We start from the raw sequence: 12,929 nt of genomic DNA, 5'->3' as shown, positions 1-12,929 counted from the left end.
CAAAGAGTGCTGCTGACATTCATTTGCATCTCAAGGAGCTCTTTGGTGAGCAAACACGGCCTCTTAGGCATGATACCGTCAAGGAGCTGATCAATTTGCGCATGCAAGATGGGGCCTCGGTCCATGAGCATGGCCTGAAGTTGATTGGGCTCGTGGACAAGCTCGTTGGCATGGATCTGATCTTGCCTTCGGAGTTGACCACCGACGTGTTGTTGTTATCATTTCCTAGCTCATTTGATCCTTTTGTGGTGAACTTCAACATGAACAAGATGGAGCCGACCCTTGAGGAGTTGGTAAATATGCTTGTTACGTTTGAATCAACCATCAAGAAAGAGAAGTTGGTTCTTTATGTGGGTTCTTCATCTGGTACGAAGATTGATCTACATGGGAAGGGAAAGAAATGTTCTTTCCAACATCCCAAGAAGAACGTGCCCTTGGTGAGGCAATCTCCGAATCCCGTTGTGGCAGCCATACCAGTTAAGTCTGACAAGACTAGTGATGTTTGTCATCACTGCAAGAAGCCTGGACATTGGAGGCGTAATTGCAAAGAATATCTTGCCCAGAAAGGTTTTGGAAACGGTATATTCTAAATTGAAGTAAACATTTCAATTATCTCTACTTCTTGGATATTGGATACCGGTTGTGGCTTATATCTGTGTAATGAGTTACAGGTGATGGGAAGAAGTATGAAGCTTAAGGAAGGTGTGACCTTCTAGAGGATGGGCAATGGAGCAAGAGTTGCTGCCAAGGATATTGAATATGTTTACTTATTGTTGAACAATAGTTTAAGTTAATTTTAAGAGATGTTTTGTTTGTACCGGATTTGTGAAAAACATTGTTTCCATTTCTATGTTGATAAAGATGGATATTCTTGTTTATTTAGCAAAGGTGTTTGCGACATTTACAAGAATGAATGTTTGAATGGTACTAGAGAACTTGAAAACGATCTCTATAACTTAAAATTGAAAGATATTCCACTAAATGTCCATTTAAAGGCAGACACCATATGAGATATGGATGGGTAAGCCTCCCAAATATTCTTATCTTAGAATATGGGGAGCCCTGCTTATGTGAAGCAGGTAGTGGGAGATAAATTGGATTGTCGATCCATTTTATGTTACTTTGTGGGATATCAAAGGAATTCAGTTGGATATCATTTCTATCATGCCCAAGAAACAAATGTGTTTGTTTCTAGGAATGCAACCTTTTTGGAAAAGGAATTTCAATTGGATAGAAAAGGCGAGATGATAGAACTCGAAGAGGTTCGAGAGACACCCAAAATTATAGAACCCACACCCGAAGAGCAAAGAGAGGAGATACAAGCTCCTAGAAGATCCGAGAGAGTCTCGAGACCACCTATGAGGTAAGGTTTGCTTCTTGAAGAGGGCCATGATGAGCCTAACGATGGATGTGATCCAAGGATCTTCAAGGAAGCATTATCTGATACCGATTCATCCAAGTGGCTTGAAGCTATGGAATCTGAGATGAATTCCATGCATTCGAACCAAATGTGGAATCTCGTGGATCCACCTGAGGGAATTGTTCCCATAGGGTGTAAATGGATTTATAAGAGGCAACTTGGGGCGGATGGATGGTATTGACCTTCAAAGCGCGATTGGTGGCAAAAGTATATACTCAAAGACAAGGAGTTGACTTTGAGGAAACCTTTTCACCAGTTGCAATGTTCAAGTCCATAAGGATATTGCTAGCCATAGTTGCATGGTATGACTATGAGATATGGCATATGGATGTCAAGACAGCCTTTCTTAATGGGGATATTAAGGAAGAGATTTACATGTCTCAAACCTGGAGGGTTTACATCTATCGGAAGTAAGCATATGGTATGCAAACTTCAAAGATCTACTTATGGTCTAAAACAGGCATCTAGGAGTTGGAACCTCAGATTCGACTGTACAATCAAAGAGTTTGATTTTGATAAGAATCCTGAGGAACCCTGTGTGTATAAGAAGGTCAGTGGGAGTGTTGTGACATTCCTGGTGTTTTATGTTGATGAAATTCTAATCATTGGGAATGATGTAGGAATGTTGCAATCAACTAAAATATGGTTAGCAAGTAAGTTCTTGATACAGAACTTGGGTGAAGCATCTTTTGTATTGGGAATACAGATCTATAGAGATAGATCAAGAAGATTGCTTGGTCTCACCCAGTCCACATACATTGATACCATCATGAAGCGGTTCTCGATGGATGAGTCCTAGAGAGGACATCTACCAATGTGTCATGGTGTGTCCCTATCCAAGTCTATGTCTCCCAAGAATGATGCAGAGATAGCGGTGATGACAGGCATTCCTTATGCATCTGCAATTGGTAGCATCATGTATGAGATGATATCTACACGTCCGTACGTGGCTTTCTCACTAAGTGTAGTGAGTAGATATCAATCGAACCCTGGTCTTCCACACTGGAAAGCTGTGAAAGACATCCTCAAGTAGTTGAGAAGGACCAATAAATTGTTTTTGGTCTATGGGGTGGAGAACTGTAATTGGAAGGCTATACTGACTCTAGCTTCCAAAGCGATATCGATGACTCTAAGTCAATCTCTGGGTTTGTAATCATGCTCAATGGTGCTGGTGTCTCTTGGAAGAATTCCAAGCAAGACAATACTACGGATTCCAGCACAGAGGCCGAATACATTGCTGCATCAGATGCAGCAAGGGAGGCTGTTTGGATAAGGAAATTCGTCTAAGAGTTGGACGTCATTCCTAATGGAGTTATTCCACTCCCGGTGTTGTGTGACAACACGGGAGCTTTAGCTCAAGCAACGGAGCCAAGGTCTCATCAGAAGTCCAAACATATATTGAGAAAGTACCACATCCTCGGAGAGATTGTGGAAAGAGGAGAAGTGTCGATTGACATAGTCGGCTCCGCAGATAATGTTGCTGATCCACTAGCTAAGAGTTTACCTGGACCATTATTCGAGATGCATCGCGAATCAATGGGTTTGAAGCATATGGGTAGTTGGCTCTAGTGCAAGTGGGAGATTGTTAGAGTAGGTGCCCGTCGAGCCAAGTGTTGGCCGAGTGTTCACAATGAATCTATATGTATAAGCAATCTTTATTTTAATAATATTTGAAATTATTGTTTTGGCAAATCTTTATCTGTATACCCATGCTAGTTGCATAGATAAAGCCCTTGAATATATAGTTAGTAGAAATAATATGAGATGCTCATATGATGAGTATCATGAAACTCATATTTGGAATACTGTATATTCTAAACAGTTCCTAGTCGATTCAGCCGCCGCTAAGAAGGATATAGGCCGCTAGAGTTCGAGACTGGTATCTGCGATGTGATTACCATGTTTCATTGGTAGGGGACATTGTGATGTCGGAGCATGCAAATAGGTGCTCCTGGTAGAGTGCACTGAACAACCCTCCATAAAGGACTTTCCAAGTGGTTCTCACTTATCGAGTGGAAAAGTCCTAGTTTATGGTTGTACACCATTAGTCCTTATGACCCGGGACAACATTGAGACTCTATGTGCTAGAATTACACTTTGACTTGTTTACCGACTCTCATGGGGTCATCAGGTGGCAAGGTTGGGTGTTCTGTCGAAACATATAGGAGTCGATGCATTGTAGTCGGGGATTCACCGCTTACCTTCGGGTATGGATATCCTATGTGTTCTCATGTGTATGTAGGTTGAAATCTCTGATCAGAGTATGGTGGTAATTATGAAAGGGGTTTCATAGATTACACCATCGATGCAACAACGACATGACACATAGTATCGATTCATTGACAACTCTCGATAAACCAATGGTTGTCGAATCGGTCGAGATATATGAGTTGAAGGGACCGTACTGTACGCTAACCATAATTGAATGGTTCTTGCAGGCACTATCATTTGATACCTAGGGAATCATGTAAGCGATGCTGCTAGGCGTTTAACATGATTGGTTGGGTACTATCAGACTTGAGTTCTGACGTTCTTGTTATCAAAGTGTTGATAAGTAAGAAAGGATCAATTGGGGTATGCTCATATAATGACATGTTTAGTTCGAATCACATGAATATGTGAACCCACAGCTAGTTGTATCAATGAACCATTGAGGGCCACACAAGTACTAGCTTTCTAGATCCCGTTGAGAAGTAAAATAGTTCAATGTGTTGAACGGCTTATAAATGAGTTTATAAGCGTAAAGAAAAATAGAAGTATGACTTCTATGAGAGAAATGTAAATTTTAATTTATGGAAGTGTTCCTAAATTAAAAGTTGGCCAAGTGAATAATGTATTTGAAAATTGTGATTTTCATAAACATTATTATAAACTAAATTAAATTAATTCAAGTGTTGAACTAATTAAACACTAGTGGACCTAGTAGAGTCCAAATAATTAAATTAATTCAAGTGTTGAATTAATTAAACAATATTGGGTCTTGTAGAGCCCAATTAGAAATAATTATTAGACTAGTGGGCTTGAGTAAAATAAAGCAATGGTTAAATGGTCTCAAATGTGTTTGGGACATTTAAATAAAAGTCCATGGGCTTTGTAATTGTTACAAACCCAAATAGAAAGGCATGCAAGGGAGGTGAAAGGTTGGGAGACAAAATTTTCTATTATCTAGGCATGACATGCAACCTTTTTACTTTAACTTTTTCCACAACCAAAAAAATGTCTCTCCTTCTCTCCTAGCATGAATAGTGGCCGAAATTACTATTCATTCTCCCTCAATTTTTTTTCCTTTCTTCAATTTTGGAGGAAAGCCTACACTTCTCAATGAAAAATACTCTAATTTTTCTAGTGCAAAATTAGGGTGGTTCTAGCTAGTTGGTGGTGGGCCTAATTTTGAAGGAAAGATTCAAGAACAAGGTGAAGCTTGTAGATTGTCTTGCCATCAAGAGCTTAGTTGTATATCAACTAAGTTGGAGCCATTACATCAATCCTTGTGATTGATAGGTAAACTTCTCAACACCTTATGTATGAGATTTGGTGTTTGTTGTATTTGCTACACAATATCATGAGGTGGCCGAAAATTTTCTTGTAAAAAATTCGATTTTTAAACTTCCGTTGCGCTTCCGGTCACCGTAACCGATCCCCTTTCAATCGGAGCACTGGTCAGTCTCTTCTTCAATTCCAGAAAACTGGACTCACAATCTTCTGACCAAACAAAAGGTGCATTCTTCTGCGTCAACTACGTAATTGGTTTAGCAATACCCGAGAAATCTTTAATAAATCATCGGTAATATCCTGCTAAACCCATAAAACTGCGAATCTCGGGTACTGATGTCGGTCTCGGCCAACTGATCACGGCTTCAACCTTACTAGGATCAACTGAAATAGCGTCTCCGGATATAATATGACCCAGAAATACCACCTGTCTCAACCAAAATTCACATTTCGACAGTTTTGCATACAATTTCTCAGCCCTCAAGATTGTCAACACAGTTCTCAAGTGTTCGGCATGCTCAGTCACATTTTTCGAATAAATCAAAATATCATCAATGAATATAATCACAAAATCATCGAGATATTTCTGGAAGATACGGTTCATCAGGCCCATAAATACAGCTGGTGCATTCGTTAAACCAAACGGCATGACAATAAACTCATAATGTCCATACCTGGTTCTGAATGTTGTCTTAGAGATATCAGAGTCCTTGACTCTCAGCTGATGACATCCAGATCTCATATCGATCTTGGAATATACTGATGAACCCTGTAACTGATCAAATAAATCATCAATACGAGGCAAAGGGTATTTGTTCTTTACTGTTGCCTTGTTCAGTTGCCGGTAATCGATACAGAGTCTCATAGAACCGTCTTTCTTCCTCACAAACAGTACTGGAGCACCCAAGGAGACACACTCGGTCTAATATACCCCTTGGCCAGCAAATCTTCTAACTGATCTTTCAATTCTTTAAACTCAATCGCTGCCATTCTGTACGGAGCTCTCGAAATCTGAACTGTACCTGGCATCAATTCAATGCTGAAGTCGATCTCTCGAATCGGAGGCAAACCAGGAATCTCATCTGGGAAGACATCAACGAACTCACTTACCACTGGAAAATCGGCTAATGATGGACTCGATTTCAGTATATCAATTGAATAAACAAGGAATCCCTCCGCTCCTTTCTGCAATAATCGAGTCATATTCATAGCAGATATCAAAGGAATTCTGGCTCGAGAACCCTTACCATAAATGTTTCCACTCATCAGCCATTTCAGGTCTGAATCTCACAATCTTGTGGAAACAATCGACTGTAGCTCTGTACTTGGTCAACATATCGATGCCGATAATACAATCAAAATCAGATAACCCAAGTACAATACAGTCTAACTCAATCTCATGCCCGTCATACTGTAGTATACAATGTTTCACAAAATTCACCAATATCAAACATGTCCCCAAAGGAGAAGAGACAAACACTACAGATGATAATGACTCAACAATTAATGCATGACTCAATGCAAATCTCTCAGAAATAAACGTGTGAGAGGCACCAGTATCAATTAATACATAAGCAGGGTAACCAAATAAAGAAAAGTTACCTGCAATGACGTCATCTGGTGCTTCCTGAGCTTGCTCCTCCGTCAAAGAAAATACTCGGGCCTGTTGTCTCGGAGGTTGGCTAACTGTCTGGCTTCCTCCTGGCCTCTGTTGTGACTGAGATGGTGCTGGCTGAAATGAAAGCACAGCAGCTGATCGTCTATCAGTCTGTGCTGCTGATCCTGATGATTTGGCTCCCTGGGATCTTTCGGATCCTCTCTGTGTACATACTCTGGCAAAATGTCCCTGTTGTCTGCAGATATGGCAACTACCAAGCACTCCTTAGCATTGCTCTATTGGATGTCTCCCTCCGCAAGTTCTGCAGTAAGCTCCGGTATAACTCTGTTTGGAACCACTGGAGCTAGAAGAACTGCTGCCAAAATTTTTAAATTGTTTTCCTCTAGCTTTCAAGAAATCCTTCTTTCCACCACTGCCACCCTCAAATTTGGGAGGTGGTTGTTGTGGTCTCGGTGCTAGAGGAACAAACGAAGCTCCTTTCTGTCTCATCAGACCGGCTTCTGCTCCTTTGGCTCTGTTCAGGGCGTCAGTAAAGTTATTCGGTGTTCCCTGTGTTCACCAATGTAAAGATCTCGGGGTTCAAACCATTGATGAACTGATCAGCAGTAGCTTCCTCGCTCTCAGCAACATGTGGGGAAAATCTCAAAAAAGTAGAGAACTTGGTCACATATTCTTCAATATTCAATTGACCCTGTCTCAGATTGGTAAATTCGGCCCTCTTGTCTTTCCTGTACGACACTGGGAAAAATCTCTGATAAAATTCAGTTCAAAATACATTCCAGGTAATAGTCGTACCTCGATGCTCTAATGCTCTTTTTGTCGTAATCCACCAGTTCTTTGCAACGTCCTGCAACTGGTGTCCTATCAGCCAAACTCGTCGCTCATCTGTATACTCCAACGAATCGAACAACATTTCGATGTCATCCAACCAACTCTCAAAGTCAACCGAAGTCTCTGTTCCTTTCAGGGTTGGCAGTTTGAATGAATGAAATCTTTTCAATAATTTTTCCATAGGAGTGGCCGTAACATCCATGGGAGGATTCGAAGTACTACACTGTTCCGGTACTCTTCTCGGAGGCATATCTGATAATCAAATGGATTAGTAACAAATACCACAATTCTGTTTCAATCCTCCTCTGATCATCTTACTGTTGATCTAGAATCGGTGCTGATCCAGAATCAATAAAACATATTTCTATATCAAATCAGATAAGCAATTAACATGTATTATAGCAGTAAGACATGCCAGCAATCAAAACCAGGAAAGAAAACCTCAATCTACCCCGCTCACTAGCTCCTATCTCAATCTAAAGGATCTATCGCTCTGATACCACCTGTTGTGGGGACCCGAACCTAATTCAACACTTAATTGTTATTAGGATCAAAGTTAACAACTAAGTAATAGTGGGACATAAAATTTTTTTTAATATACAAGTGCGGAAATGTAAGATAATAAATCTGATACACGTGTCAGTGTAATAGTACAAATCTTGCACAACATTTATTTAACTTAATTAAAGTTCAGTCGCTATGTCAAGCACTGAAATCACTCTAATCTAGGTCCAGATCTCCACGCTAATCCTGAATCTCTCATCCTCTTCCTGATCCTGATTCTGCCCCACCTGTTGTCATGCACACATACAAAACAAGACAACAGCCGGACAACTCCGGTGAGAAATATATCCCAGTATGAACAATGTATACATGCAATCATATGTACAATATAAAAGCATATAACAGATAATCATAACATGTATCAAATCAGAAACATAACTCCATATCAAGTAATGAATCACACTCAGACTCAGACTCAGACTCGACTCATTCCTAATCTAGGGATCCCGGTGTCTGGATATTGACAAATACATCGAATTCCATTCGATAGGAATGAATCAATTCCTAAACTGCATCGATATAATTCATATATCTAGTGTCTGGGCGAATCGGCCACATAATTGACTATTGAGCCAATGACTAGGCGAATCAGCCAGTGACTAGGCGAATCAGCCGATAGCTAGACGAATCACTCTATGACTCAATACATACATTGTCTATGAATCAATAGACCACACACATCAATATCATTAATTGCAAATATCACTGAAATAAACTAAGGTATGTGATTTAGGGAAACTCGAGTCGAACCTCACTCGAGTTGTGCAATCTCAACTCAACATTAATTTATACCTTTCGTTTTGTTACTCTGAATCTGTCAAAGCCTCGCACTTCAAGCCTGTCAATATCAATCTGGCAATGACAATATTAAGGATTAAAATATCAACACTCGTTCAAATCACTACATGATATAATCAGAATCCAATCAAATTCCGTTTCAATGGCATAATGGCATAATCTCAATACATCTCGCCATATCATATCTATCAGATATCAATTCTAACATCTCATAATCAATAACGACTCAATTCTGGTATCAAATCAACTCCGAAATTCATAACAATTCCATATGGTATTTTTTCTTCAGTCCGGTTTCGATTATACGATGTTTAACATAATAAGAACATCATATATGAATCATATCAGATTCTGACAATACCATAATTTCAAAACATATCAGAACGTAGCAAAACTTACGTCCAGTTGTAGCCTACGTTGGTAGGAACACAGTATTGAAGTCGGATTCGAAATCAAACGAGCGGATTTTTCGTAAATTACAAATCTATATGAAAAACTCGAACTTTCTCTCGGCTACCTCGTTTCCTTCCTTTTCCTTTTGTTTCCTTCGAAGGCTGAATGTATATATATATAATTCGCATGTCAAGGCAACGTGGCAAATCTTCAATCTGCATGTCTCGCTCATATGCGCGACATCCACTTGCGCATATGCGCGAGAGCTACTGGTCTCGTCCCTCGGCAACTCGCGCATATGCGTGTCCATCTTCCGCACATATGCGCGAGGCTCTCTGGACAACAACTTGGTATCTCGCACATTTTCTTCTGCCCGTTTGGCGCATGAGCGTGCATCACGTCGCGCATATGCGCGAAAGGCACTGTCCTCGTACATACATTATCACACGTTACCTCAAATGGTGTCTCGGTTTGCCCTTCCATAATCACATTAAATTATAAATCAATAATCGTTAATTAGCAGCGATTAATTTTCGAGCATTACAATGGGGCATCGAGAGCTACAGCGTCCGACAGGATCCGCGAGCTTTGATTACCTGTACATTGTAGGTTCACCTCTTGATGATGAGTGTGGGAGCCAAAAACATGCCTAGGGCTGATAAAAAACTACACACTCAGGCGCCTCTAGACTGAGCATGAGATTCTTGACTTGATCCTTAATATCCGAGCATATTGCATTTCGCATGCATTGTAATAGCCAAGCCTGGTGAATGGTACGGTTTAAGATTTCGTATGATTATTGACTATTTGGTTAAAATTAAGTATAGTTTGATGTTAAGAGTTGTGATTTATGGTTTATAGTATTGTTGGTTATACTTGTTATGTGGTTTTATTGTAGCGTTGTTACGATTTAATTCATGGTAATTAGCATGTTGAGCCAATTGGTATGAGGCCAATTGGGGTGGTTAGATAAGATATAGAAGTGCAACTTTCTTGTTGAGGGTGTTGTCAGATTGTGAAGAGAAGTGACGTTGCGATTCGATTTTAGTTGAAAAAGTTGGTTGTTGGACAGAGGTGACCGCACCCGCGGTCAGTAAGACACCGCACCCGCGGTGGTTTGGCAGAGGTGGCACCGGACCTGCGGTCAGTTTTATAGCGCACCTGCGGTCGATGCTTCCAGATTTGTGGATGTTTTCCAGTAAGCTCAGGGCACCCCCGGTAAGATCTTAGCGCACCCACGGTCGTCACTTTGGATGTTTTCAATGTTTTTCAGAATGCCTAGCGCACCCGCGATGTATTTTGGAGTGCACCCGCGGTGCGTGAATAGTAAAAACGTGTTTTCGGTTTTAAGTGATTAAATACAAGAGTTGGTTCACTTTTCCTCATTTCTTTCCCAATTCTATCGGTTCTTCTCTCAAGGGGAGGTTAGGGTTCCTACATTTCTTTCTTTCCTTCCTTTGATTTTAGCATCTAGTTGGAGTATTGAAGCGGGAACAAGTTAGTTTTGGGTTCAAGGAGCTAAGATTGTGGTATAATTTACTCTTGGTTTTTGGTGTTGGGAGAAATTATGGATTATTGAGTGTGTTGGTTTTATGGATTTACTGGTAAGGTTGTTTGATTATTGGGTTATTGATGGTGCAATATATGGTTTATTGTTGTATGTTTTCTACCAAGAGATTATAATCAAGCTTCTTGTTGGTTGTAAGTGTAATTCATTTCCTTGTGCTCACATGATAATATGTGTATTGTGTTTCAATGGTTTTAACATGTTATTCCCTTCCATTTGATTCATGCTATTTATTAATACACTTTGTTGTATATTAGAGGCATTTTATGTCTCAATTATGTCAAAGGAAATAAAAAAGAAAAGAGTATGCAAAGTGTTTGGTTTAGTGCATAAAAGAGAGTTCAAATGATTTATTGGATTGATAGATACATAGTTAGATATTGCATGCAATTAGTTGATCAACGACCATAGGCTTATATCCCAACAGAATATCGATTCATATCGATGGGATATAGGTACAGAGACATAGATACTATCTAGATATCAATCCATCAGAGAAAAGAGAAATATCATCGTTATTGCTATTCATGCTATGATATTTATGTTTCAGAGTTGATGGTATTCAATGTTTTCAAGGTTATGTTTTTCAGAGTATGCTATGTATTCATTACTATGTAAGAGTTCCACTTGCTGAGTTTTATACTCATTTCAGTTATTTCATGTGATGCAGATTAGAGCGACGAGCCGGGACGTTGATTGGGGCCGGAGTCATATGCATAAGAGAAGGAAGGAAGAAGACTATTTTGATAGCATTTTGGACATGATCACAAAAACGATATTTTGTATTTTGTTGCATCATTTTATTGATCATGTATATGAAAGGGGATCGGTTACGGTGACCGGAAGCGCAACGGAAGTTAAAAATTTTGACTTTTCATCAAGAAATTTCGGCCACCTCATATTTTGTGTAACAAATACAACAAACACCAAAATGTCATACATAGGGTTTTAAGAAAAATATACCTATCAATCTCTTGAGATTGATGTTTGGCTCCAACTTAGTTGATAAACAACTAAGCTCTTCAAGGATGACAATCTACAAGCTTCACCTTGTTCTTGAATCTTTCCTTCAAAATTAGGCCGAACACTAACATGCTAGAACCACTCTAATTTTGCACTAGCAAAATTAGAGCATTTTTCATTGAGAAGTGTTTTCTTTCCTCAACAATTGAAGAAGAAAATTTTTGAGAATTTTTTGAGCAAAATTTCTTACAAAGGGGTGGGGAGGAGAGAAGGGGGAGACTTTTCTTGGTTGTGGAAAAAGTTAAAGCAAAAAGGTGCATTTGCATGCCATGAAATTAACTAAAAAATTTTCTCCAACCCTTCACCTTCCAAGCATGCCTTTTCACTTGGGCTCGTAACAATTACAAAGCGCCCATGGACTTCTATTTAAATTGTCTCAAACATATTTGAGCCCAATTAAATCTTACTTGAATTTACTCAAGCCCACTAGTTTAATAATTATTTCTAATTGGGCTCTACAAGGCCCAATGTAGTTTAATTAATTCAACACTTGAATTAATTTAATTATTTGGACCCTACTAGGCCCACTAGTGTTTAATTAATTCAACACTTGAATTAATTTAATTTAGTCCATAATAATGTATAAGAAAATCACAATTTTAAAAAAAATTACTCATTTGGCCAACTTTTAATTTAGAAACACTTCCACAAATTAAAAGTCACATTCTCCTAATAGAGTTCATACTTCTATTTTTCCTTACGCTTATAAACTCCTTTATAAGCCGTTCAACACATTGAACTATTTTACTTCTCAACGGGATCTAGATAGCTAGTACTTGTGTGGCCCTCAATGGTTCATTGATACAACTAGCCGTGGGTTCACATCTCCACGTGATTCGGACTAAACATGTCCTTATACGAGCATACCCCAATTGCTCCATTCTTACTTATCAACCCCTTGATAACAAGAACGTCAGAACTCAAGTCTGATAGTACCCAACCAATCATGTTAAACGCCTAGCAGCATCGCTTACATGATTCCCTAGGTATCAAATGATAGTGCCTACAAGAACCATTCAATTATGGTTAGCGTACAGTACGGTCCCTTCAACTCATATATCCCGACCGATTCGACAACCATTGGAATATCGAGAGTTGTCAATGAATCAATACTATGTGTCATGTTGTAGTTGCATCCAATTACCACCATAATCTGATCAGAGATTTCATACTACATACACATGAGAACACATAGGATATCCATACCCGAAGGCAAGCGGTGA

The sequence above is a fragment of the Primulina eburnea genome, chromosome 18 (genome assembly GCF_022965805.1).
Source record: "Primulina eburnea isolate SZY01 chromosome 18, ASM2296580v1, whole genome shotgun sequence".
NCBI classification, from domain to species: Eukaryota; Viridiplantae; Streptophyta; class Magnoliopsida; order Lamiales; family Gesneriaceae; genus Primulina; species Primulina eburnea.
This window is presented reverse-complemented; position numbering follows the sequence as displayed.